The following is a 27,452-nucleotide window of genomic DNA, read 5'->3' as shown; positions in this document are numbered from 1 at the left end:
ATGACCCCATGAAGTGTGACAGTTGATGGAATCAAGGAGTGAGGAAGTGGAGATCGTGTTTGAAACCAGTTGCTCAACGTGTGGAGACTTGGTCGATTTTCCACCCACTACCTCGTGAATTCCTTCAACTGATTGCACGACTTGCTCACATTCCATCGCGTGTTTGAACATACGTGCCGTAGACCACCAGACCAAAACCCTAAGTGATATCCCCTCAAAGTGACACGATTGACGTCTCGTGGTATGTTAGTCAATTGATGACTTCGTGGTTTGATGGGACGATGAGTCCATGTAGTTGCTGAGTTGAACATGATGTTCTGAAACTCACTAGTTGAACATGTCATGAGACAGAGGTATAGTTCTTACGATGAAGTCAGCAAGTATTGCTCATTCGATGGATCGTTGAATATTGATTGTTGAACCAATATTCCTTGGTTCGAGCAAATATTTATCATCTGAGCAAGTGTTGCTCATGTGATGAATTGTTGAATATTTGATCGTCTGAGCATGTGTTGCTCATATGATGGATTATTGGCAGCGTACAAAAAATATTAATTAGAATACTGGTCGTTGAGCCGAGCATAATTGTAGATTAATGACCATGAGGCCGTCGTAAAATTATTAAGGTTTGAATCTGGAATGATGATCCTTAGATTCAGAAACCCTAATTTGATCAATTGATGATCAATTCATGGTTCGTCAGAAGTTTAACCATGGGACGAAGGAGGGAGCGACTACATGGGACCGTGGATCAACCACGTAGTGTCCATATGCTCACGTGAGAAAATACGAAGAACTCCTTGTAGAGTTGCCGATTTGTTGGTGAAAGAATGATTAAATGTTGGTTTAATCATTTATTCGAAAATGCTCGTCTGAGCCTTCGGTGAGAAAACCTAATTAATTATGACGAGGCGAGGGACCGACCATGGAGTCATGAAACCGGCCATGGGTTGTCACGTGACCTCCTGACGATCACTTCATGAAAATCCAAAGTGTTTGGAAGAGTTTTGGACCTAATACGAGCAATTGTGCAAATTAGGTCAAAACTGTGAAAATTGATGGGACCGGCTTCCGTGAGCCAAAGAGCCAATCTTGGTCGGTCAAGATAGTGTGCTCGTGTCCCCAAGGCGTCCGCGTCTCATTCCTGAGAATTTTGATATTTTCTGACGTGCAATTGAGCATCCATTCGAGAAAATACGCCAAAATTAGGGTTTCGACGAAACTGAGGAAAACACCATGAGATGATGAAAAATAATTATAAAATAAGGAATGAGGAGGCGTGGGACTGCCATGGTCAAGGCATGGTCGGTCGGTCGTGACCACGGTCACGTGGTGCCTTTTCCTTAATTTTATAATATTTTTGATGATTTTATGAAAAATTCATGAATTTGAGAAATTTGATGAATTTAGGGAGTTTCCATGAATTGAAGGAGTTTTCATGAGTTCAAGAAAGCAAAAAATATTAACATAATAAAAACAAGGGCGTGTGGGACCGTGGAAGGCATGGCCGGCCGTCTTGGGCCCGGTCCCACGAGTTTCCCTAATTTTTGTGTATTTTTCATGTATTTTTTATGAATTGAGGGAATTTTTCCTAATTTGAGAGAAATACCATGAAATCAAGGAATTTGATGAATTCAAGGAAAACTAATAATAAAATAATAAAACAAAGGGGCGTGTGGGACCGGCTAGGTCATGGCCAGCCGGCCAAGGCCCGGTCCCACAAGTTTTCATAATTTATTTTATTTTATTATTATTTGATGATTTGTGCAAAAATACCATGAAATCAAGGAGTTTTTTCATGAAATTAGAGAAATAATAATAATAATAATAATAATAATAAAGTTGTTGGGCCTAGACAGTTCAGTTCTGTCCTACAGTATCGTTTAAAGATACCTCTCTTTGAGAAGGATAGCAAATGTGCATGTTGTGGTAAACATATGGATATTTTTGGAGATCATGCTATTCATTGTGCTAGTGAGGTAGGGCTTAAATTTAGACATGACATGGCCAAAGATGTCTTAGCGGATATATGTTACAAAGCAGGGATTGTGGCTAGGAAAGAGGTGTCTCTAGGGCTTATTTCAGCAGACAACAAGGAACTTCGGCCGGCGGATATCATGGTCTATAACCGGGAAAACGGCAGATATGTGTGTATGGATGTCACCGGGGTTTATCCTTTAACTAGTGCTAGGACTCGCAACTGTATACCAGGGTCTGCTATTTCTGCAGCCATCACTCGCAAGAACAATAAGTACCTGGACAAGTGCACTTCACTCGGCTATGGTTTTGGGGTTCTATCCTTTACCACTTTCGGGGAGCTTAGTCCTGATTTAACATCCTTTTTAAAGAGATTGAGAAATCATATGGCTAGACATGATTCTAATTTTAAGATAGGCAATTCTCTTTTTCACAGACTAGGAATAGTTATTCAAAAAGGTATTGGTGCCCAGCTTGTTGCTAGGTTACCATCCTTCCCCTGTAATACTGATTTTGATTCATAATAAAATCCTTCGTGGCCCCTTTTATAATAATAATATTATTATTATTTTTTATTATTATTATCAGTTCTTTATTCTGAAGACCCCTGCAACATCAGACCTTTGCCCTGGTTTTTCACAATGCTTTGCTGCGTTTCGAGCAAGCCTGTAGGATTTCATCCCCGAACTTCAACATCAACGATACCACCCCCCAATACATGAAGTCTCTGGCGGCTATCTATTTTGGCGCAGTTCGGGACCAGGTTCCTTCCAGCTTTGCTCCATCTCCGCGTGAGGTTGATGTTTGGCAGTGCAATAGGCGAGACCATGCCATGGACTTCCTTAAAGCTATACCTATACCCGGACTTGATCAGGCTGTTGGGCCTAGACAGTTTAGCTTGGTATTGCAGTATCGTCTAGGCATACCCCTTTTTGATGAAGGCAGCAAATTCTCTTGTTGTGGAAAGCCCATGGATATCTTCGTCGATCATGCCATCCACTGTGCTAGTGAAGTTGAGCTTAAATTCATACATCATCTGGTGAAAGACATCTTAGCTGATATGTGCTTTAGAGCTGGTGTGGTAGTTAGGAAAGAGCTTTCCGTGGGTGTCATCAATGGCAAGGATCTTCGACCTGCAGATATTATGGCTTATAATTGGGAAGATGGTAGAGATGTGTGTCTTGATGTCACCGGTGTTTCCCCTTTCACTAATGCTAGAACCCGCGGCTCCGCTCCGGGTCATGCCATTTCAGCGGCTGTCACTCGCAAGAATAATAAATATTTGGACGTCTGCTCTTCACTCGGGTATGGCTTTGGGGTGCTGGCCTTTTCCACCTTTGGTGAGCTTGGTACGGATTTTGTTGTTTTTTTGAAGCGAATTAGGAATTGTATGGCACAACATGATGCCAATTTCAAAATGTGCAATTCTCTTTTTCATCGGTTAGGGATCGTTATTCACAAAGGTGTTGGCGCCCAGCTTGTTGCTAGGTTTCCCACCATTCCTTGTAATGTTGATTTTGATATTGAATAATAATAATAATAAGAAGAAGAAGAAGAAGAAGGTATTATTATTAGTCTCATAATAATAATAAAATAATAAGGAACCGTGGGGTGTGGGGCCGGTTGGGACCAAGGCATGGCCGGTTGGCCCATGGTCACGCCCTACACTCCTTTTCTTAATTTTATATTATTTTTTATGGATTTATGGAAGTACCATGAAACCGAGGAGTTTCCTCGAGACGAAGGAGATTTGATAAAATGAGAGAATTTTCATCAAATCATGGAAAATAATAAAAATGCATTAAAAATATAAAACTGGCGTTGGATTGACCACGACACGGTCGGTCGTGTGTCCGTGCTCCCAGCACCCTGGTCAATATTTTTAATTATTTATTTGTTTCTTCTCTATTTTGCATAGGTTCATCGTTTCGTTTTATTTTGAAATACTCGTTCGTGCGGTGACTGTTAATGTATCGTCGTTGAATACACTTTCACCATTTGAATCGGGACTTACTTAGAGGTAGCTCAGACGCCCGGTTGTTGATTATTTATTACTAACTATGGAATTCAGTGGAAAATAATTCACAAAACTGAGTAATAAGATGTTTATTATTAATTCATAGGATCAGCTGAGGATTCGACTACGAATTCAGAATAATAAAGTGAGCATTATTATTCCATGGGATCGCAGATTCGACCATAGAATCAGAGTAATTAAGTTTTATCTATTACCATTTATGAGACCAGTTGTGGATTCGATCATGAAATTGGAGTAATGAGATAATATAGTTATTGTTATTCTATGAGATCAAGCCGTGGATTCGATCATAGAATCAGAACAATTGTTATTGCCATTCCATGGGACCAGTCGTGGATTCGACCATGGAATATGAGCAATTGTTATTTCCATTCCATGGGACCAGCCGTGGATTCGACCATGGAATAGGAGCAGTAATAGATTATTCTGGGAATTCAGTAGTGAATGTCACAGTAGAATTAATCTTAATTAGGAATTATTAACTTTGTGGCTCTATACTAGCATAGCAAGCTGTCTAGGAGCATTAATTATCCCGATATGAGCTTGTCGGTAAGTCATATCCTTTTTATAATCAAGGTAAACTTGTTGTTTGTTCCTGAAGACGTTATCGCTCTATACTAGCAGAGCAAGCTGTCTAGGAGCCGTCCATCTCGTGATATTATATAGAAATAATCACTGAAAGTATTCAGTATTCATGAGATATGTCGTTGTCCAGTCGTGAGACTACATGTCTACATGTACTCTGAGAGAAAGTACTCTCCGTTGAGAATTCGATGAGAGACCCGTGTCTCGATACTCACGTCTGATTGCTGAATCAGAGCTTCGTATAATTATGAGTTTACGATTTTAGCCTTTGTCGAAAATCCACCATCTACATTAAGTCCCCTGCTTACTGAGGAAAGCTGTGTTCCTCGGTCAGCATTAAATGGTTTCCGGCCACATTGAGACGTTACCGGATTTAGGGAGCATGAGCAAACCACGACTTGATGAAGGATTCAATGTCATGATTGGAGCATCGTTTGATGATCATAAATTGATGTTGAACCGCTGGTTTGGACGATGAGTCCGTGGTCGGTTAGGATTCGCGGGTCGGGCCCAATAAGGAAATCCTTAGAAAATTAGGTTTTGGAAATAAAATTGATATAAAAGGGATTAATCTTTTTTTTTCCTCACACACGACCAGCACCTTCATCACCTTCACTCCAGGAAAGGAGGGTTTTCCGCCGGAGCCGCCAGCCGCCACCGATCGCCTGCGTTGCCGTTGTCGCCGGCCGATTTCCGGCCAAACCGACCAGGTGCGTTTTTTTTTTTTTTTTGATGTTTTCTGATGTTGTGACCTTCATGAGTTGTTCATGTTTTGATCATGATGAATTTATATACATGTGTGTATATTAGTGTGAGTTTTATGAAAAAACCCTCATTTTTGAAAACATATGTTCGTTCGATCATTAGTTTTGCAAACTAACTATAATCCCTGATTTAGGAGAGATTTTTTTAGTATATGAACCTAGGTTCAGTGATAAAACTTATTTTATGAGCTTTCATGTGTACCAAGGTTCTATCGTAAAAGAAGTGAATTTTCATGAAATCGGAATAATCCTTCGTTTTAAAGACAAATAACGATGACACGAAGGAAAATATGTATGATGAACTTGTGTCCAGTGATAAAATTTTGCTTATGAGCTTTCATGTAAATACAAAACTTTATCATATGTATGAGATGTGAGCTTTCACAATATTTTTTGAAATAAACCTTCGTTTTAAAGACAAATAACGACGATACGAAGGAAAAATAGTTTATATATATATATATATATGCAGACGTGACATATATTGTGCAAAATATGATGATATATTTTATTTGCATGAGTTCGTTTTCGTTAGATAAAATCCTTGAGAATTTATGTATGCAAGTTGCGTTAATTGTTGTTTTTTCGAAAAATCAAAACGTGGGTTTTGAGGATTCTTCAAAGATAGACAATATATTTATGATAGAATATTGTATTGTTATGAACTTCATAGGTCAGTTGTGTGAATGCTCACATTATGAAAATTGTGTCCGTGATTTTATGAAAAATCAGTTTCGAAATGAATAAAGTTTCGTTCGTTTTTGCAGTTTTCGAAGAGACGGACGATTTTGAGGTGTTAACTCTACCGTTACTATCACTATTGTTAGTGGAAGTACAAAAGTTAAGAGTTAAGAGTTACCATTTTTGTCGTATTTCCTTGATTCGTGTCTGGACAGCATACTGAAGTAGAATGTAATGTGGACTTTGCAGTTGTTTTTAGCAAAATGACCAATTCCCCAGCCAACGATACTTCAAGGGACGAATCGCATACTGATGATGAAATCTCCAGGGATGATGCATGCATGGAATAGACCTCCATTGGTGAAGAAGAGTAGGATGCCACTGGCGTGAAGAACATTCTGAATATAGACGACGCATTCTTTGAGGAGGATCCGAAAGGAGCTGAACCATATCTCAAATCCCCAGTATATCGTCTTCTGATCAACCCTAGGACTGTGACTCAGAATAAATTGGTGACCCCGAAGATGGTAATATGGCTTTGTCTCGAACGAGGGCTTTTCTTTGCATCGACCATAGAGTTTAAGATTTCTCGACGCCCTTTGGAAAAAAATTCTGTATGGGCGAGGCATATGTTGGGATTCCCTCAAGTCAGGGCTATGCTCAACCAGGCACAAGTGACGAGAGATATTCAAGATTCTGGAGACTTGTCTATTAATCATGATGTGAAAAGTATTGTGTCTTTGCTGGCTCGTTGGTGTGTTCCCACTCACACCTTCATATGTAGATGGGGATAATTTACTGTTACCTTAGAAGATGTGGCTGCTTTGATGCACCTCCCGATTACAGGTAATTTCTCTGGAGGTCTTTCGGATGATGAAAAAGTGGTTTTTGACACTATGACAGCTGCGATGGGAGAAGTGAACAAGGCGTCTGGTATTAAAGGTTGTTATTCCCATTGGTTGACACGTTGGTGACCAAGAGATGAAGTTTCTGATAGTCCCATCACCGGTATGTTACCTATTGCCGCTTTCTTATGCTTATGGTTATCCAGAGACGTATTCGAAGACAGTGGACATTTGTTGAAGCCTTTCGTAATCCCTTTTGCTATTAAGATGGCTCAAGGTAAGCAACTCCAAATAGGTAGCTTATTCCTGGGTTCCTTGTATTCTAACTTAGACTCCTTGGTGTTAGATTCCAGCGTGTCGAATGGCTTCATGAAGATTGAGTGTTATGTTAACACGATGTTTCTTCAAGCTTTGATGTGGGAGAACTTCAAGAATTATGCGCCTATCCCACGTAATATCCTGCAAGGACCAAATACTGATGCCCGTCACATCTTCACCGAGAAAGATAATGCCTGAATCATGCGTTGGTCTACAAAGCAGCCTCGGTCTAAAGCACGCCTCATTGATGTGTTGGATGAAGAATCGGAGTTCGACTTTCATCCGTGGGTGTCGGTTCCTGATTATTTTTCTCAACCAACGACTTTCAATACTGGAGAGAGCACGACTCTGAAATCTGGTGCTAACCCGAATGATGGTGAGAGATCCTTCATGTTGAGTTGTACTCCTGGTCACTTGTTATTCGTTATGCATGGAGAGTGGGCCGTAGAAGAATACAACATTGATAGGGCGGCTCGACAAATGGGTATGGATCAATGTGTTCCAACTACCCGGAGAAGGAAACCATCAGTTGATCAGCTTGCATCTCGTTTAGATCACACTCACGTTGAAGGGAATAGTTACTGGTTTCCTGGTTCTGATAGATTTGCATATGTAACCCCAGGTTGTATAGAATTCTGGCATCAACAATTTGAGAGATTGCATGAATTCGTGACAGTTAGTCAGGCTCCAGTGAAGATTCCTCCGTCTGCTGAGATGATCTCTAGTCGACCAAGACTGAAGTACCTTTCTGGTGATAAACGAAAATTATCTCCAGGATGTTCTCAAGTAAGATTCTCCACATATCTTTTATGAAACCATGGTAACGGTGTTCTGATCATGTAATTGAATTCTTTACAGGACGGTCGTAGCGTAAGACCTCGAATCCATGCATATTTTTCAGATATTGGAGAAGTTGTTCACGGTGGAGAAGGAAGGAACAAAAGTTATAAGTTGTTACCTAATACCGTGAAGTCCCCAGTTCGTTCTTTGGTGAGTTCCCAATATTTCTCACCGTGACTTTCATTGCTATTAACATTAGAATCATGAAGCCAATGTTGTTAATTTTGTTGCAGAATTTTACTCCATCAAGTCTTGAAGGTCTTCAATTTTCTGCTACTGAACAAGCAATCGCTGATTTGAGTGACGAAGAGAGTGTAAGTATTTCTTCACATGTTCGAATGTGGTGCTTCATAGATGAAAATATTGATTGTAAAGGACGTGTACAGGAGGATGTCGTCATGGAGATGGAGAATTCTGGAACTCAATCATCCTCTGGGAATGGGAATGGAGGTAATTCCCAAGATTCGGAGCCGGATGGAAGTGATGTTCCTCTTGTCGTTGATGTGGACAATTCCAACCCCTTGGACACTTTGGAGTCTCCTCAAGTAAGTATATATCCTGTATATTCTTCATAGAAGTATAAAAGTCCTGACTTGTGAATGAATGAATGAGAACCCATGTGAATATATGAAAACTTAGTCGAATTTCGTCGTCAGAAAATTCAGAACCCAGCTTTTAGTAAAAATGTTGTAGAATCTTCGTCCGGAGTCGGATTTTGATGATCTGCCTGTGCAAATTCAATCCCGGAAAATTTCCAAGCTTTAGCAAAGAAGATTTTTAAGTTTTGAGCACGTTCAGAGCCTGAAAAAGGCGAAATAGTAAACTTCCATGAGACTTCCAGAACTTTTTCAGATTGCGCGTCACTTGATATTTTGGCCACATATACTCGCTCGTTCATCAGATTGTCATGAAATTCTGACATGTCATAGATGACATACATACGAACAGAATGGCATATGACCCATCCTCATATTCGTTTTAGATTGCTCCCAGTTCGTCTCTTAGTACAGGGCAGAGTTCAGTTTCTTCAGACGGACTCATCGTAAAATGTGTTTTCATGACTTTCATGTTATTTGCTCGTGCCTTGAATGTAGTATGATGGAATTTGATGATATTTCCTTGCGGGTATACTGTGTTTCATAATCTCCTTTGGCTTCGTGACTCTAACCTCATGTAATCTTCGTATTAGGTGCTAAATACCGAAGTTGAGGATACTGGAGCCAATGATGACAACTCTAACCCTTCCGAAGTTATTGATGAAGAGACAACCATCCCTGCACTTCGAGGCCATGAGATGGTCGCTTCTGATGTTATAGAAAACCAGATGGTTGTTGCCTCAGTGATAGAAGAAACCGAGATAGCAACGGAGAATACCGAGGGAATTGTTGCTTTGGTCGTGGAAGATGCTCCAGCGACTGAGAACCGTATAATAGTGTATGAATATCCAACTGCAGGGGTTTCTTTCGATCGTCCCTTTAACACTTCACTCCTGTATCATGAACTGGTCGGTGGATTCAGCGTTCCCATTGGATATGCACGCTTGTACGAGACGATATGGAAGAAGTTTGGCCACATGATCGTTGACAGGAACTCTGGGCGTGCTTATGCTTTAACCATGCAAGTAGGCGTTATCTTGCGTGTCGTGAGTGATATGCATAGGAGACCCAGGAATACCGTGACTCCAGATATACTCTTTGATTGAGAGTTTAACTTGGAGAATTCAGAAAGACTTGGCCTCAACGTGAAATGGCTTCGTAAGCAAGTAAACGTTATCAAGGATTCATGTGAGAAGAACATACCCTTTCCCCATACTGCTGTGAAGGAGAAGGAGGACAAGATTTCCAAGCTGACCAAGGAGTTGAACAAGGAGAGGGCGGCTTTGCAAATCTTGAAGGATGCTGATGAGAAAAAACCTTTTCTTGCTGATCTCTTGAACTTCTGAGAGATGTGAGGTTTATACTTGGGTTTTGATATTTAAATGGTTTTGGATTGACTGATGGTTAAGGATTTTCTTGTAGATTTGATAGAGATTTTCTTTTACGAAATATGAACTGAATTTTGATAAATTGCTAAATTCAAATACTAATTGCAAGTATTGCAAATGTTTTGGAGGAATTGAAATACAAATGAAACAAAATCCTAAATGTTAAATCCCAACGCCATGAATGCTTCAAACGCCCAATACCTTAAATGTCTAATAATTTCAGATAAACGCCTTGAGCCAATTTTCGTAAATTAATGGTAGAGTTCTGCCATCTGTGTTGATCAATTTGTAGTATCCTCCGTCCACGGACTCAGCGACCATGAATGGTCCTTCCCAATTGGAGTTCTTTGTAGAATGAAGACCGCGATGAACTGCTTTGAGTACCAGGTCCCCTTCATGAAACTTGTTAAGCTTGGTCGATCGTTCCTTGAATATCTTTCGTTGACTCGGAATTCCCTGTTTGATGGAATTCCACGATTGTGACACATATGGACACTCGCGTAGAAGAGAGTATCCAGCATAGTGTTGATCATGCTTAGCCAAGTCTTCAGCAATAAACCTCTCTATGGAGCGACCGATTTGAAGAAGTTCTGAACCCAACCATTGAGTGTAATATTGCTGAGGTGAAGTTACCCACTCGTAGATTTTGATGACTGCTAAATTTTTCATGGGGAGAAGTCCCTGGATTATAGTAGCGTATTTGAACATTGGTAATATTGGAGCAAGTGGAGGAATAAGACTTTCCTGAGCTCGAAACCTTCTGACAAAGGTGTGCGGATATTCTCCAAGTTCCTGCGTAAGCCCCATCAGAGTTTTTACTTCTTCCAGATGCTCAAACAGTGGCGTGTCATCTGCTTCGTCTTCCGACTCCTAATCCTTGTCGATGACAGGATGTGTTGAAGGCATCGTTATCCTTCCGGCATGAATCCAAGTTTTTCCAATGACCATGTCGTACCCAGGGTCTTCCCGGATTATGAAAAACTTGAACTCAGTGCAGATCAATCTTTTCGTAACTTTGAGAGTGATGAAGCCGTATGCGTCTCTGGAGATTCTTTCGTGGTCCCTAATTGTTATGGGAGCGTGGGTGGCTTCCTGTCGAGTAATACCGGCAGCTCTGAGAGTTTTCAAAGGGATGATGTTGACAGCGGTACCAGCATCGACGAACGCCCTTTTGAACTCATTTCCTTTAATGTGCACTGTGGTGAGCAGTCCCCAGTCGTATATTTCTTTGGCGGTGGATGAAGATTCGGTGGTGGTTTCTTGGATCAGCAGACATTTTCCGGACACGATGTGGTTCAGTGCAGCAAACACGTCTTTCCTTTGAGCTATCGAAAGATATAACAACTCGCAGACACGTTCGATCAGAGATTAAACCGCTTCCTTGACAAGAGGTTCAGAGATGGTAAAAGTTCTGACTGGGAGGGGTTTTTTGTGCACTCCCTCAGTCCCCAGGTTGAGCTCTCCTGATTCGACCTTTTCCTTGAATATGCGCTTCAAAATTTTGCAATCACTTGTGGGATGGCTGACGTATTTATGGAAACGGCAATACCGAGGATTTTCCATGGCCTCTTCAGTTGGTTCCTTCTTGACATAAGGTAATTTGATTGCACCATCTTGAATCCAGGCATCGAGTAGCTCATTAACTTCTTCCATTGAACAGGGAAAATCAGGTGCTTCTGGATCTTCCGTATGCTGAGGAGGGATTTTCGAATTCTCCTTCTTGTGTGCCTTTGAAGGGGTGGAGGAAGTCTGCTTGTGCTGTGTTTCTGCTTTTCGCTTACTCCCTTCCACGACAGCATTTTTTAAAGGTTGCAGGTTGTACTGCTTGTTGATCAAACGCCTGCTTCCTCGAGTGTCTTTTGAATCCTCAGTCTTTGTAGACTTTTCTCTTTCCAAAAGAGAGGGTGCAGTGGTTGCCGAACTCTTCGCAGCTTCGTGAAGCTCTAAGAAAGTCTGGAATCGAAGGTTTTCTAACAAGGACATGTAGACCGGGAGAATTCCATTGATGCACAAGTCCACCAGTTGTTGCTCCGTGACGTTTGGGTCATGGCAATCCAGGGCCTGGACTCTGAACCTTTTCACATAATCATTGGGATTTTCACTGACCCTCTGAAACATCCTTCCAAGGTCGGAGAGGGTGACTTTTTATGACATGAAGAAGTATTTCCTATAGAATGCGTTAACCATTTCTCCCTAATTGTTGATAGTCCCTGGCGCGATGTTGTTATACCAGGTGTATGCTCTGCCTTTCAGAGATTTTGAGAATTCCTTGAGACAAACGAAATGATTATGTTCATGTTCTCCTAGGGCTTCGAGAAAACGAGAGACATGTTCTCGAGCATTGCCAATTCCATCATATAAGGTGAAAGTTGGAGAAATGTAACCTTTGGGGAGTGGAATCCTCTGCGTAGCGGCAGGATAAGAAGGTTGATGATGATGGACATGCGGTGTTTTTTCTTTTCCACGGTTCTCCAAAAGGTGCTCCAGATCCTCGCGAGTGATGAAATTCGATGATCCCTTCGCTGATGAGTTGTCTGTAGCAGTTTTGTGGACTTCGTCGTCTTCTACTGTATGGATTGGAATTACTTCAGGATCTTCGTCTGAGGATTTCTCCTTCTCCTTTCCCTTCTCTTGAGTCTTCTCTGACATCTTTTCAGTAAGAGTTTTGAGATAATTACACAGCTCATTCTATGTAGCATCCATGTCAGTTTGATTTTTTGCAAGAGTCTCATGCGCTTTGATAAGATCAGCAATGGTAGGTGGTGGATCTCCCCTGACTACTTCAGGGTGTCTTCCGGATAGTGGATGACCTTCGGCGTGAGGAGGAGAAATGTTACCACCATCAATATTGGAGGTCGGAATTGTCTCCGGGATATTCTGATTGTTGTTGTTGCTAGTGCTAGCATGGTTTGTGTTAGGATTCGCAACGGAACCTGACCTGAGATCAACCATCTTGTGGAATTGTAAGATTGCAACCGATAGAATGATCTCCCACTGTGGTCGTTAATCTGTAGATGGGGAAAACTGATTTGCTGGTTTTTAAGGAATTGAGGAGACGACCGTACGGAGGAGACTCCTCGAACCGAGCGAAATGTTAAACCTCACACAGATGCACCGCTGCAAATGGGGTGCTTTAGATTCGAGAGATCAATCTGTAGTACTCCGGCCTAAATCAAGACAATGATCGTTCTAGAGTAAATTCGGTCACAAGAGAGGATGGGTTGATCTGTAGGAGGGAAGCTGAGAAATGTGTGAAATCAATGGTAATCAAAGATTGTGGATGTGTGAATTCTGAATACGATAAGCTCTGATTGATTGAAATTTCTCAATTGAGAGTAGTTGCTCAATTGATGAGTTGATGATCTCGTGTTGTCAGTTTGACGTGAGATTGATGATACTGATGATTCAATCATGATTCAGAGACTTATTTATATTAGTGGAATTTTAGACACCATGACCCCATGAAGTGTGACAGTTGATGGAATCAAGGAGTGGGGAAGTGGAGATCGTGTTTGAAACCAGTTGCTCAACGTGTGGAGACTTGGTCGATTTTCCACCCACTACCTCGTGAATTCCTTCAACTGATTGCACGACTTGCTCACATTCCATCGTGTGTTTGAACACACATGTCGTAGACCGCCAGACCAAAACCCTAAGTGATATCCCCCCCAAAGTGACACGATTGACGTCTCGTGGTTTGATGGGACGATGAGTCCATGTAGTTGCTGAGTTGAACATGATGTTCTGAAACTCACGAGTTGAACATGTCATGAGACAGAGGTATAGTTCTTACGATGAAGTGAGCAAGTATTTCTCATTCGATGGATCGTTGAATATTGATTGTTGAACCAATATTCCTTGGTTCGAGCAAATATTTATCATCTGAGCAAGTATTGCTCATGTGATGAATTGTTGAATATTTGATCGTCTGAGCATGTGTTGCTCATCTGATGGATTATTGGCAGCGTACCAAAAATATTAATTAGAATACTGGTCATTGAGCCGAGCATAATTGTAGATTAATTACCATGAGGCCGTCGTAAAATTATTAAGGTTGGAATCTGGAATGATGATCCTTGGATTCAGAAACCCTAATTTGATCAATTGATGATCAATTCATGGTTCGTCAGAAGTTTAACCATGGGATGAAGGAGGGAGCGACTACATGGGACCGTGGATCAACCATGTAGTGTCTATATGCTCACGTGAGAAAATACGAAGAACTCCTTGTAGAGTTGACGATTTGTTGGTGAAAGAATGATTAAATGTTGGTTTAATCATTTATTCGAAAATGCTCTTCTGAGCCTTAGGTGAGAAAACCTAATTAATTATGACGAGGCGGGGGATCGACCATGGATTCATGAAACCTTCCCTGGGTTGTCACGTGACCGCCTGACGATCACTTCATGAAAATCCAAAGTGTTTGGAAGAGTTTTGGACCTAATACGAGCAATTGTGCAAATTAGGTCAAAACTGTGAAAATTGATGGGACCGGCTTCCGTGAGCCAAAGAATCAATAGCGTGCTCGTGTCTCTAAGGCGTCCGCGTCTCAGTCCTGAGAATTTTGATATTTTCTGACGTGCAATTGAGCATCCATTCGAGAAAATATGCCAAAATTAGGGTTTCGACGAAACTGAGGAAAACACCATGAGATGATGAAAAATAATTATAAAATAAGGAATGAGGAGGCATGGGACCGCCGTGGTCAAGGCATGGTCGTCCGGTCGTGACCACGATCCCATGGTGCCTTTTCCTTAATTTTATAATATTTTTGATGATTTTATGAAAAATTCATGAAATTTGAGAAATTTGATGAATTTAGGGAGTTTCCATGAATTGAAGGAGTTTTCATGAGTTCAAGGAAGCAAAAAATATTACAATAATAAAAACAAGGGTGTGTGGGACCATGGAAGGCATGGCCGGCCGGCTTGGGCCCGGTCTCACGAGTTTCCCTAATTTTTGTGTATTTTTCATGTATTTTTGATGAATTGAGGGAATTTTTCCTAATTTGAGAGAAATACCATGAAATCAAGGAATTTGATGAATTCAAGGAAAACTAATAATAAAATATTAAAACAAAGGGGCATGTGGGACCGGCTAGGGCATGGCCGGCCGGCCAAGGCCCGGTCCCACAGGTTTTCATAATTTATTTTATTTTATTATTATTTGATGATTTGTGCAAAAATACCATGAAATCAAGGAGTTTTTTCATGAAATTAGAGAAATAATAATAATAATAATAATAATAATAATAATAAAATAATAAGGAACAGTGGGGTGTGAGGTCGGGTTGGAACAAGGCATGGCCGGTTGGCCAATGGTCACGCCCCACACTCCTTTCCTTAATTTTATATTATTTTTTATGGATTTATGGAAGTACCATGAAACCGAGGAGTTTCCTCGAGACGAATGAGATTTGATAAAATGAAAGAATTTTCATCAAATCATGGAAAATAATAAAAATGCATTAAAAATATAAAACTGGCGTGGGATTGACCACGACACGGTCGGTCGTGTGTCCGTGCTCCCAGCACCTGGTCAATATTTTTAATCATTTATTTGTTTCTTCTCTATTTTGCATAGGTTCATCGTTTCGTTGTATTTTAAAATACGCGTTCGTGCGGTGACTGTTAGTGTATCGTCGTTGAATACACTTTCACCATTTGAATCGGGACTTACTTAGAGGTAGCTCAGACTCCCGGTTGTTGATTATTTATTACTAATTGTGGAATTCAGTGGAGAATAATTCATAAAACTGAGTAATAAGATGTTTATTATTAATTCATAGGATCGGCTGAGGGTTCGACTATGAATTCAGAATAATAAAGCGTGCATTACTATTCCATGGGATCGCAGATTCGACCATAGAATCAGAGTAATTAAGTTTTATCTATTACCATTTATGAGACCAGTTGTGGATTCGATCATGAAATCGGAGTAATGAGATAATATAGTTATTGTTATTCTATGAGATCAAGCCGTGGATTCGATCATAGAATCAAAAAAATTGTTATTTCCATTCCATGGGACCAGTCGTGGATTCGACCATGGAATAGGAGCAATTGTTATTGCCATTCCATGGGACCAGTTGTGGATTCGACCATGGAATAGGAGCAGTAATAGATTATTCTGGGAATTCAGTAGTGAATGTCACGGCAGAATTAATCTTAATTAGGAATAATTAACTGTGTGGCTCTATACTAGCAGAGCAAGATGTCTAGGAGCATTAATTATCCCGATATGAGCTTGTCGGTAAGTCATATCTTTTATATAGTCAGGGTAAACTTGTTGTTTGTTCCTGCAGACGTTATCTCTCTATACTAGCAGAGCAAGCTGTCTAGGAGCCGTCCATCTCGTGATACTATATAGAAATAATCACTGAAAGTATTCAGTATTCATGAGATATGTCGTTGTCCAGTCGTGAGACTACATATCTACATGTACTCTGAGAGAAAGTACTCTCCATTGAGAATTCGATGAGAGACCCGTGTCTCGATACTCACGTCTGATTGCTGAATCAGAGCTTCGTATAATTATGAGTTTACGATTTTAGCCTTTGTCGAAAATCCACCATCTACAATCTCAAACACCTTCTTCGCTTCCCTCCCTAAGATCGACCATTCTCCTTCACTTTGTGACCGAATTGAATCTGGAACGACCATTTCTTGGTTTAGGCCAGAGTCTTACAGATTGATCTCTCGAATCTAAAGTACTCCCGTGCAGTGCATTTTTTAGGGTTTTAGTTCGTTTCTCATCAACACACCCAAAATTACCAAAAACAGCAGAACCAGTTTTTACCCTCAAACAGCAGTATGCTCTTGATCTCCCTCGAACAAAGGTATTTGGTTATACCCCGAAAAACCGTCCATGAATGACAGTCTCCCGTACCCTTAGGTTGCATCCACCAAATCTCTGATCCGCGGAAGTGGGTATGGATCACTCGGACATGCTTTATTTAAATCAGTAAAATCGATACAAACACGAATTTTACCATTCTTTTTTGGAACGGGAACGACATTGGACAGCCAGCGAGGATACTGTATCGGTCGAATAAAGCCTGCTTCCAACAGCTTCTCGATTTCTGCAGCAACTCCATCTTTTTTTCTTTGTGGTATATTCCTAATTTTCTGACGAATTGGATGGAAGTTCTCATCGATATTTAGCCTGTGGAAGGCTATGTTCGGATCTATCCCAGGAATTTCAGCAAAACTCCATGCGAAAACATCAATGTTTGCCCTTAATAATGTAATCAAACCATTGCGTTCGTGCGCAGGTGGATCTGCAGTGACCAAATTATTTCTCTTTGGTCTATCAAGATCGATCACTTCTCTGTTTCGGTCTGCATCTCGCGGGCAAACTCGACTTCCAAGAAGCTCTCATACAGACCGACCCTTCTGGTTGTTCAGATTTGGTCGAGACTGGTTCTCACATTCTAATCTCAGGAGAGCATTCTCTTTCTCCACCTCGTCCAGCTGACGGCGCAACAGTTCTTCCCATGTACTAGGAGTCGTCGTTTGTCCATCTCGCATGTCATGTCGATCGTCATTCCTCCTTGACGGAATGCTGAATACATGCCCTCCGTTTATTCGAATTCGTGGGTTTTCTCCATCTAATATGGAGTCAGTATCCATTCCTTCGTCTTCGACCATCGGTTGTTTTTCGCTTTTCCGATTATTCAGATCTGGGGTCCTATCACGAACACGATCTCGACCCTGTCTGTTTTCGGTAGACCCTGCAGGTGCTGATTGAACTAAGTGTCGAGGATTGCTAGAAGAAATGATCTTTCGTGCAGTCTGTCTTACTTTTGCCATAATCTCGATTCGGAAAAAACATCTCTTTTCTCGAATCCCCTTGGTCGGCGCCAATGTTTGGATGGCAAAATATTTTCACCACCAAACACGAATCTGATGATGATGTTGATATTGATCGAACTGTTATCTTTCTCTCCACGTGAACGGTGTTGGGGGGGGTACCTGCAAAAAACCCTCTGATGCTTAAGTTAGCTAGAGTTTTTCACAGGAGTTTTAATAGAGAAGATTGCATACCTTTTAGGGTTGCGAACCCATAAATTTATAAGTTGCAAATCAGGATCTTACCCTTATTTCGAGGTAAGCATGAATTATCATAATTTTCCCTGCATGCCTCCTAGCATAAATTGTATTAATCTTCCCTATACGAATTGGTCAACAAACCTTCCAGACCCTTCCAGAAACTTCCTCTAGGGTTATGGAATTAACCAATCAAAATGGTGCAAATGGTTGTCCCAAACAAATGAGTGTAAATGTCAAGCCCAAGAAGAATAGTTGCTTAAGCCCACAGTGGGGCATATAAATCCGCAAGGCTAACAGTATGAGGCATAAAAATCCAGTGAGTCATTGGCTTGTCCCGGCTAGTGACTCAATTGGATGAGCCGACTCGGCTTGGCTCGGTGGGGCGTAACATCCTGTAGTAGAAATCAATGGGGCGGAAATATCCGAGGACGATTAAGATTATGTTGCGCGCGAAGTACAGAGTATGCCGGACGGAGAACTGTCGTCGAGAAACGCCGCCGGGGTGGTTGTCGGATTCCTGCTATTGTTGCCGGATACGACGAAAACGCCGGAGAAGATGACGACGCCGTCGAAATGACGTCATCGCGACGCAATCAGCTAACGTCATGTTGATCCTGTTAACGTTGATGCTAACGAAGTTATAACGGCGTTAAAGTGGACGGTCCGGATTGGCTGGCTGGTTAGCGGAGTTAAGATAACCTGACGGCGTCATAACTTTCCCAACGGTGTTACGTCGTGATGACGTCATGCTGACGTCACCGTGCACTGGACTTCTGACTGTACATTTATGTTGATGTGGCGCTCCCTGGTTGGTACGATCTGCTGACGCAACATCGATAACGTGGCACTCCCTAGTTGGTGCGCCTTGCTGACGTGGCACTCTATGATTGGTGTGCCTTGCTGATGTGGTATTGCTGACGTGGAATTCTCTGGTTCGTGCACATTGCTTACGTGGCAATGCTGACGTCGCACCTCTTGTCTTGAATTGGATACTTTCCCATGGTATTCTATGTAAAGTGCTTGAAAGGCCTAGTTAGTTATATTTGGCTAACAAAAGGAGCATATTAAGCCCAAGTAAGCCCATTTTTAGTGTGTGAAATATTAGGGTACAAACACAACCTTATTCAACTTAACCACAACTATCTCAAATGACTCAAATGAAACTAGTTATAGAGTAGTTCAATTGTTTATGTTCTCATAGAAGTATACAAGACACAAATGAAGCAAAATCGATTTTGATTCACTCGAATCAAGTCATGAACATTATAGCCATGGTTTCCAAAAGATTGCATTCCTTATGATATAAATGTATTTGTTCATGAACAAACCGATTCTATAACTTAACCCACTCAATTATGCAAACGGGTACGCATACTTAAGTAGCCGAACTTGGACTATGTCTGACAGTATGCGAACTTTACCAAGGCTCCTGGACTTTACCTGACCTTCCCAGTACGCATACGGGTATGCATACTATACCGGTCTTGGATCAACATATATGCAAGTACGCATACTATATCTATAATCCAATTATGGTTAAGTGTTCTAAACTCTATTTCAATCATTGAAAGTTTCTTAGAGGATGACATTAGTTGTTTTCACTAACTATTAGCGTCAAAGTGATTTTCAAGTTATTAAAATAATCAATACGAAACATTCCGAGTCTACATCAAATGACTGTATCACACGAATCATGTAAGATGTTACCAGGCGATTTTAATGTGAACATATTTTGACTTTCGTCAAGAATATAAGATGAACTTGGTTAAAGAGAAAGCTGACCAACACATATTTCGAGAAATATGTAAGCGAGTTAAACTCAACTCGAATATCAAATGTGTATAATCGAATACTATATAGTAATACGACTTTTGTATCAAGAAGGGATATAGAGTAGAAATAGACTTTCTGAGTGATAGATGATTTTCAGTTTCCACATACCTTTTGTTGATGAAGTTCCACAAGCTCTCCTTAGTAGTTCTTCGTCTTCAATCGATGAACGTCGTGAAGTCTAAAGCTCAACTACATAATATATCCTAGTCCGAGACATTACTATAAGTAGACTAGAAATCAAGACTTATAGTTTTGATCACTAAACTTGACAAACAAGCTTGAGATAGCAACGCTTGAGAGTTCGACCGAGGAGTGCTCTAACAATCTCCCCCTTTGTCAATTTTAGTGAGGAAACTATCAATACATATGGATTAAAAAATAAATAGACTTTGTAGCTTCTCATCCAAATGCTTGATCTACTTGGTTCTTCAACATTACTCGAAATCTTCGTCACTTCCAAGTACTCCATGATTCTAAAGGTGTTCAACTCAACATCATAGTTGTTAAAGATCTGTATATATATCAATGAGAAAGCATTTTCTCTAAATCATTGTTATACAGTGTCATAGTTTTATTACACAACATCAAAGTCCAATTGTATCACAACTTTGACAACAATACTATGGTGATATGTATCACTCCCCCTTAGTCAATACTTCAACTCACATGAAAACCACTCCCCCTTACATTTTATTCGTAAACCATATGTATTTGTAGTGTGAACTACACATTAATTCTCCCCCTTTATGTCAATAAAATTGGCAAAAGGTACGAAAACTAGTGGGATCCTAATGAAATTTCCATAGAGATACTTCATGACCTAAAGAGAAAAACATATCAACTTTGTTTAGATGCAATCATATAGCCGAAACTAAATGCATTCATCAAGGAGTTTATAAAGATACAAGAGAACTCCTACAATATTCTACAACCATACTCCCCACAAAGATATGGCAATTAAGCACAAGTTCAATTAAGAACTCTCCCCCATAAAATGTCATTCCCGAAAGAACAACAAGAGCGACCTTACTTTCACAAGAAAAGAAGGATTTCTTTGGACATTAACAAATTACATGAAACATGAATTTGTATCCAAAATTCTCAATTAAATTACTACAAGACAACCCATGATTAATTTAATCGGAAATGCTCACATAAGAAGACTTACAGAGCCGCATAGTATTTACACATAGATGTGGATCAGTGAAAGACCAATACTGCGGAATATTCAATGATTCGTTCTATTTTTCATCAATATTTGCATAGAGACATATAATAGACTTAATCTTTGTAAACTAAAGTTCATCCTATCTTCCATCAATATTTGCATAATGACATAATAAGCTTAACTTTTGTTTGTCAAAATTTCATTCAATCTTTTATCAATATTTGCATAATGACATATGAAAGACTTAACTTTTAACAAATATGGGACAATCATAGTTCACGGACGCAAACCCACATATCCCATAACAAGTTGCAATATATGAAACCATAAAGATTAATACTGCAAAATCATCTTCCAAATAAACTTTAGAATTTAAATAAATAAATCTAAGAACATTGCAAGATGAAAATCGTTGGAAATAGCTATATGTACTCACAATAATGGCTATTACAAACCCTAGTTATCCTTCTTAGAACACAAGAATAAATTCTCATAAGAAGTTTCCTAGTCAAAACAAGAAAACCAAGAGATGGAGAATTTAATCGACATCTTCATCATCAGAAACCATCCAAGAGGCTTGAATCCTATCCATATCTTCCTTGATCTCGGGAAACTTAGCGGAAATCACACATAATTGTTCTTGCACACATTTTATCTTGTAATTGATCTTACAAACACCCTTGTGAATTTGATGGAGAAGACTCAAGGTGGTAGGATCACAAGAACCGTCAAGGGAATCACATCTTTGCCTTTTGCAAGCATTCTCCCTCATACGTTTGAAAGTACAAGGACGAACAAGCTTGGGAGTTACAATGGAATTGCCAATAGAAGAAATAGAATATGCTCGAAAAATTTGCTCAATTAAGCAAGGAAAGCCTAACTTCTTGTTGGATGAGGTTATTGAGAGCATTTGAAGAATGATGAATCCACAAATATCAAGACTTCGCGATCCCAATTCAAGGAAATAAACTAATTCCGCAAACTCACGACTCCACTGAGAATTCTCAATTGTGGAGGGACAAACATTAGATATACCAAGTTTTTCAAACGACATCAAGGCGAAGCTAAGATAGTTAGTAGGAAATTTTCATTCAATCCAATCAACACTCTTACCACAAAGACCATTAGAAATGGTTTCATAGGATGGTATTTCTCCACTTGGTCTAGGAAGGCGAAAATTACCCATAGGAATTTTGGTAATCCTTGAAATCAACTCTCTATTAACAAGAATCCTTTCTCTATTTATCATGGTTTTGAATTCCATGTCATCAAAATTAACATCATAGATGTTAGCATAGAAGATTCGTGCAAGAGTATCAAAACCTTCACTAAGACCATTAAAGATGTTTCCAAGATTAAACTTTTCAAAGCAAACCAAATCTTCTTTACGACCACTAACCATATCCAATTTATTTTTAGAATGAAACCACTAGAAGAAATCCTTTCAAATATCTTACTACTAGAATGATTGAAAAATATAATTCTAATAGAATCTTGATTTTGAGGTATAGTCATGCTAGAATATGATGAAGCCAAGTTTTTTGAATCCTTCTTTGAAACCTTGAAATTTCCCATAAGACCTAGAAATTGAGAGTACAAGAAGAAGGAAGAACTTACTTGATTTTCTCCATGATGGTGAATAAAACCCTTCGTCACTTTTGGGATCTCCAAGGAAGAATTTTAATGGAGATAAAACATGAACCCTAGAATCGTTCATGTACGAGGACTAGAGAAGGAAGAAGAAGGGTACACGTATCATACTTCTTATACCACCCAAAAATGGGCTTGGACCCGTTCATGAACCGCAATCCACAAAAGGAAAGCAGGGTTTCTTAAGACGTTCAACATCCAAGGTTCGCACACTTAAAGGATCGGTACAGTGCTTTGAAAAGAATAGTAGAAAACGAACTACATCACTTTAATAAACCTTGGAAAGAGGACAAAAAACTTGTCAAAAAAATTTTCTCAGAAAAAAAAGATTAAAAATAAATTAACCCAAACACAAAAAATAATCAAACCGTTACTTGCCCCATCTTAAGTTATATACAAATGGGGTAGAGCCAAGCTTGATACCAAGCGGATGAATGTGCAGAGAGATCCTCATGCATCTTTTCCGGTTGATATTTCTGAAATGTACCAGAAGTATAATCATAGTAATGATGATACTCAGGGTTAATAGGATATTTTAAAACCTTTTTCTTATGACCGAGGAATGACGTTTTCCGACAATTAGAACCTACACCAAACTCATCAGAAATATTTTTATCAATTTCATATGAGTTGGTAGTAAGCATGATTCGTACATCATGAGTACATGATTTGACAGGTACAGAACTTTTATTAGAAAGATTCTTTTCCTCAATCGAATTAAGTTTTTCTAAGAATTTAAAAACGCTTTCAAAAGCTCTAAATATATCTTTGTCAATTGATCTATCACGATAGTATTTCTCAAAAAGATTAAGAGTAAATCTAGTGAGATTCCATATCTTTGAGCGTGGACAACGTTTTCTCGAACGATATTTCTTAGAAGAACTTTTAGTTTTTCCTTTAGATTGTTTCTTATCGTCTAAGTTTTCCGAAGTCTTAGATTGAACGAGATTATCATGAAAGACCATAGGTCTAAAGTATAATAAGCTCTTACCAGTCTTTAAGGAATTCTGGCGTGCGTTACAGATTCCAAGAGCAAGTTTCCCAAAGAAATTTCCCATAGGGACAGACTTTAGGGATTAGTCTAACACAAACTTATTAGGTTTATAGTGTTTGCCTGCTCTGGTACCAATTGAAAAAGTGGGGGTCTAACAACCACACCCAATATTTCTCTTAGCAATCTGTATGGACAACTTTAATATAATTCCAAGAGAATCAACTAGACAGTCAGACTCAATTAATGGAAATATATCCAAGAGTTTGTATCTCGATTTCTCAATTCAATCCACAATCAAACAAATAGGAATTTGCGAGCCCGATTGAATAAGAGAAATAACTTGGACGGTATCACAAACTAATATCCAAGTGTCAATCAATTCAATTAATAAACCAAAGGCCGGATTCAAGAAATGATTGAACTTAACACACAACATGTGATATTTCTATTATATAACGAAATATAATGCGGAAAAAAATAACATATACACCAGAAATTTTGTTAACGAGGAAACCGCAAATGCGAAAAACCCCCGGGACCTAGTCCAGATTTGAACACCATACTGTATTAAGCCGCTACAGACACTAGCCTACTCCAAGTTAACTTAGGGCTGGAATGTAGTTGAGACCTAATCAATCTCACACTGATCAAGGTACAGTCGCGCTCCTTACGTCTCTAGAACTACGCCGGATTCTGCGCACTTGATTCCCTTAGCTAATCTCACCCACAACTAAGAGTTGCTACGACCCAAAGTCGAAGACTTGATAAACCAATCTGTCTCACACAGAAAAGTCTATAAAATAGACAAATCTGTCTCCCAAAGATAAACCTCTGAGTCATGTTCCGTTTTTTGATAAATCAAGGTGAACATGAACCAATTGATATACCAGACTTATATTCCCGAAGAACAGCTTAGAAATATCAATCACCTCACAATAATCTTAATCGTATGGTAGCGAAACAAGATATTTTGGAATCACAAACGATGAGACGAAGATGTTTGTGACTATTTTTTATCTTGCCTATCGGAGAATCAATCTCGAGCAAATCTTAGATAAGATAGTACTCAATACGATAGAACATGGCAAGATCATAACACGCAACTACAGATAAAATAATTGGGTTTGGATTCACAATCCCAATCAAGTCTTTAAGTCGTTAACCTACAGGGTTTCGTGAATGACTGTATCACACGAATCATGTAAGCTGTTACCAGGAGATTTTAATATGATCATCTTTTGACTTTTGTCAAGAATATAAGATGAACTTGGTTAAAGCGAAAGCTTACCAACACATATTTCGAGAAATATATAAGCGGGTTAAACTCAGCTCGAAATATCAAATGTGTATAACCGAATACTATATAGTAATAAGATTTTTGTCTCAAGAAGGGAGATAGAGTAGAAGTTCCACAAGCTATCCTTAGTAGTTCCTCGTCTTCAATCGATGAAAGCCGTGAAGTCTAAAGATCAAGTACACAATCTATCCTAGTCCGAGACATTACTATAAGTAGACTAGAATCAAGACTTATATTTTTAATCACTAAACTTGACAAACAAGCTTGAGATAGAAACGCTTGTGAGTTCGACCGAGCAGTGCTCTAACACTTACAACACCAACCGCTGATGGACATAACGAGATGACAACTTCTCTTTCCTTATAGAGAAAATACAATATTTAAGGAGCGAATTTTTGAAAAGAGAAAGAACAGACGTTAACAGAGCTAAAAATAAACCTTGTTCATTCCAAAAGGGAAGGACTTATATGGGTGTTCAAGATTCAATGTTTTTCTGAAAAAATTAACTGGAAAAAAAGAAGTTATTCATCAGCAAGTATCATTGATTGTTGGTTTCCCAAGAAACATCAATAATACCACCAACATACTCAATCGTACTTTCTGTTGCATCGCATATGGTTCAATATCATGGAATCAAGTAGCAAAAAAAAATAACGGCTAAACTTAAAAGGGATAAATATCTGAAAATCTCAGTTATAAACAACAATATGGCATCACTTCAACCTAATAACGATAAGGAATGAGAGGTTTGCTGGAAACCCATTAAATGGAAATACAAAGATACAAGCATTGAAGTCAAGATATGGATTGATGAGGATGTGACAATAAATCACCGAGATTTTACTCTTACACAGAATTGGATCAAGATAAAAAAATACTTTTAATACAATTATGGTCTAAACAAAACTTTGATCTGATAGGTGAAACAATTGAAGGTTTAGCAGAAGTAGGTCAAGTTACAGAGGAAAAAAATCCCTCATGTTGCAGATTAAGGGTTAAACGTAACTGCTCAAGAGATACTAGTAGCACTCAAAATCACACTTCATGGATTCCATGTGCAATCTTGTTTGTTTGAATGTCGATATAAATTTTTTTGAGTAATTGTTTAATATTTGCATTACTAATTAAAATAGTTGTCTCAGTACCTAGACGTTTCTTTCGGTATTTGCACAAGTTCTAATTGACTGTGATCTTCTTGTTGTTGTATGTGTCACATTATCCCCTTCACAAAATAGTTGATGAGTATAACTTTGAGTTGCTTGATTTTTGGCGCTTGTATTACCATTTCCTATGCTTTTGAAAATGCGGGGATTTAACAACCACACCCAACAGTTTGTTTGGCAATATGATAGGGCTTACTCCAATACACTTTCTAGAGAATCAACTAGACAGTCAGACTCAATCTAGAGTAAAATATATCAAAGATTTAATATCTCTAACTCTTAATTCAATCCGCAGTCAACAAATAGAAATATGCGAGCCCGATTGAATATAAGAGGAGTTACTTGAACGGTACAAAAAACCAATGTTCAAGTGTCAATCAATGTAAATCAACAACCAAAGGTTGGATATTCTAATTGATTGATCTTAACGCACAACCTGTGATATTTCAATTATATAAAAAAATATAATGCGGAAAAGAAATAACACAGACACCAGAACTTTTTAACGAGGAAACCGCAAATGCAGAAAAACCCCGGGACCTAGTCCAGATTGAACACCACACTGTATTAAGCCGCTACAGACACTAGCCTACTACCAATTAACTTAGGATTGTACTGTAGTTAAACCCTAATCAATCTCACACTAATTCAAGGTACAGTTGCGCTCCTTACGTCTCTGATCCCAGCATGATACTACGCACTTGATTCCCTTATTTGATCTCACCCACAACCAAGAGTTGCTACGAACCAAAGTCGAAGACTTGAAAAACTAATCTGTCTCACACACAAAAGTCTATAGGATTGAATAGATCTGTCTCCCGCAGAAATACCCAAGAGTTTTTGTTCAGTTTTTTGATAAATCAAGGTGAACATGAACCAATTGATAAACCAGACTTATATTCCCGAAGAACAGCCTAGTATTATCGATCACCTCATAATAATCTAAATCCTATGATAGCGAAACTAGATATTGTGGAATCACAAACGATGAGACGAAGATGTTTGTGATTACTTTTTATCTTGCTTATCGAAGAAATTAATATCGAGTTAATTATTTCAATTATACTCAATACATAGAATCAGGCAAGATCAGAACACGCAACTACAATAGAAATAGTTGGGTCTGGCTTCACAATCCCAATGAAGTCTTTGAAGTCGTTAACCTACATGGTCTCGGTAGAAACCTAAGGTTAAAGGAGAATCGACTCTAGTTATGCAACTAGTAACACACATGAGGTGTGGGGATTACGTTTCCCAGTTGATA

This window comes from Papaver somniferum, chromosome 10, assembly GCF_003573695.1.
Source record: "Papaver somniferum cultivar HN1 chromosome 10, ASM357369v1, whole genome shotgun sequence".
NCBI lineage: Eukaryota > Viridiplantae > Streptophyta > Magnoliopsida > Ranunculales > Papaveraceae > Papaver > Papaver somniferum.
The sequence above is the reverse complement of the archived record's forward strand: the minus strand, read 5'-3'. Positions refer to the sequence as shown.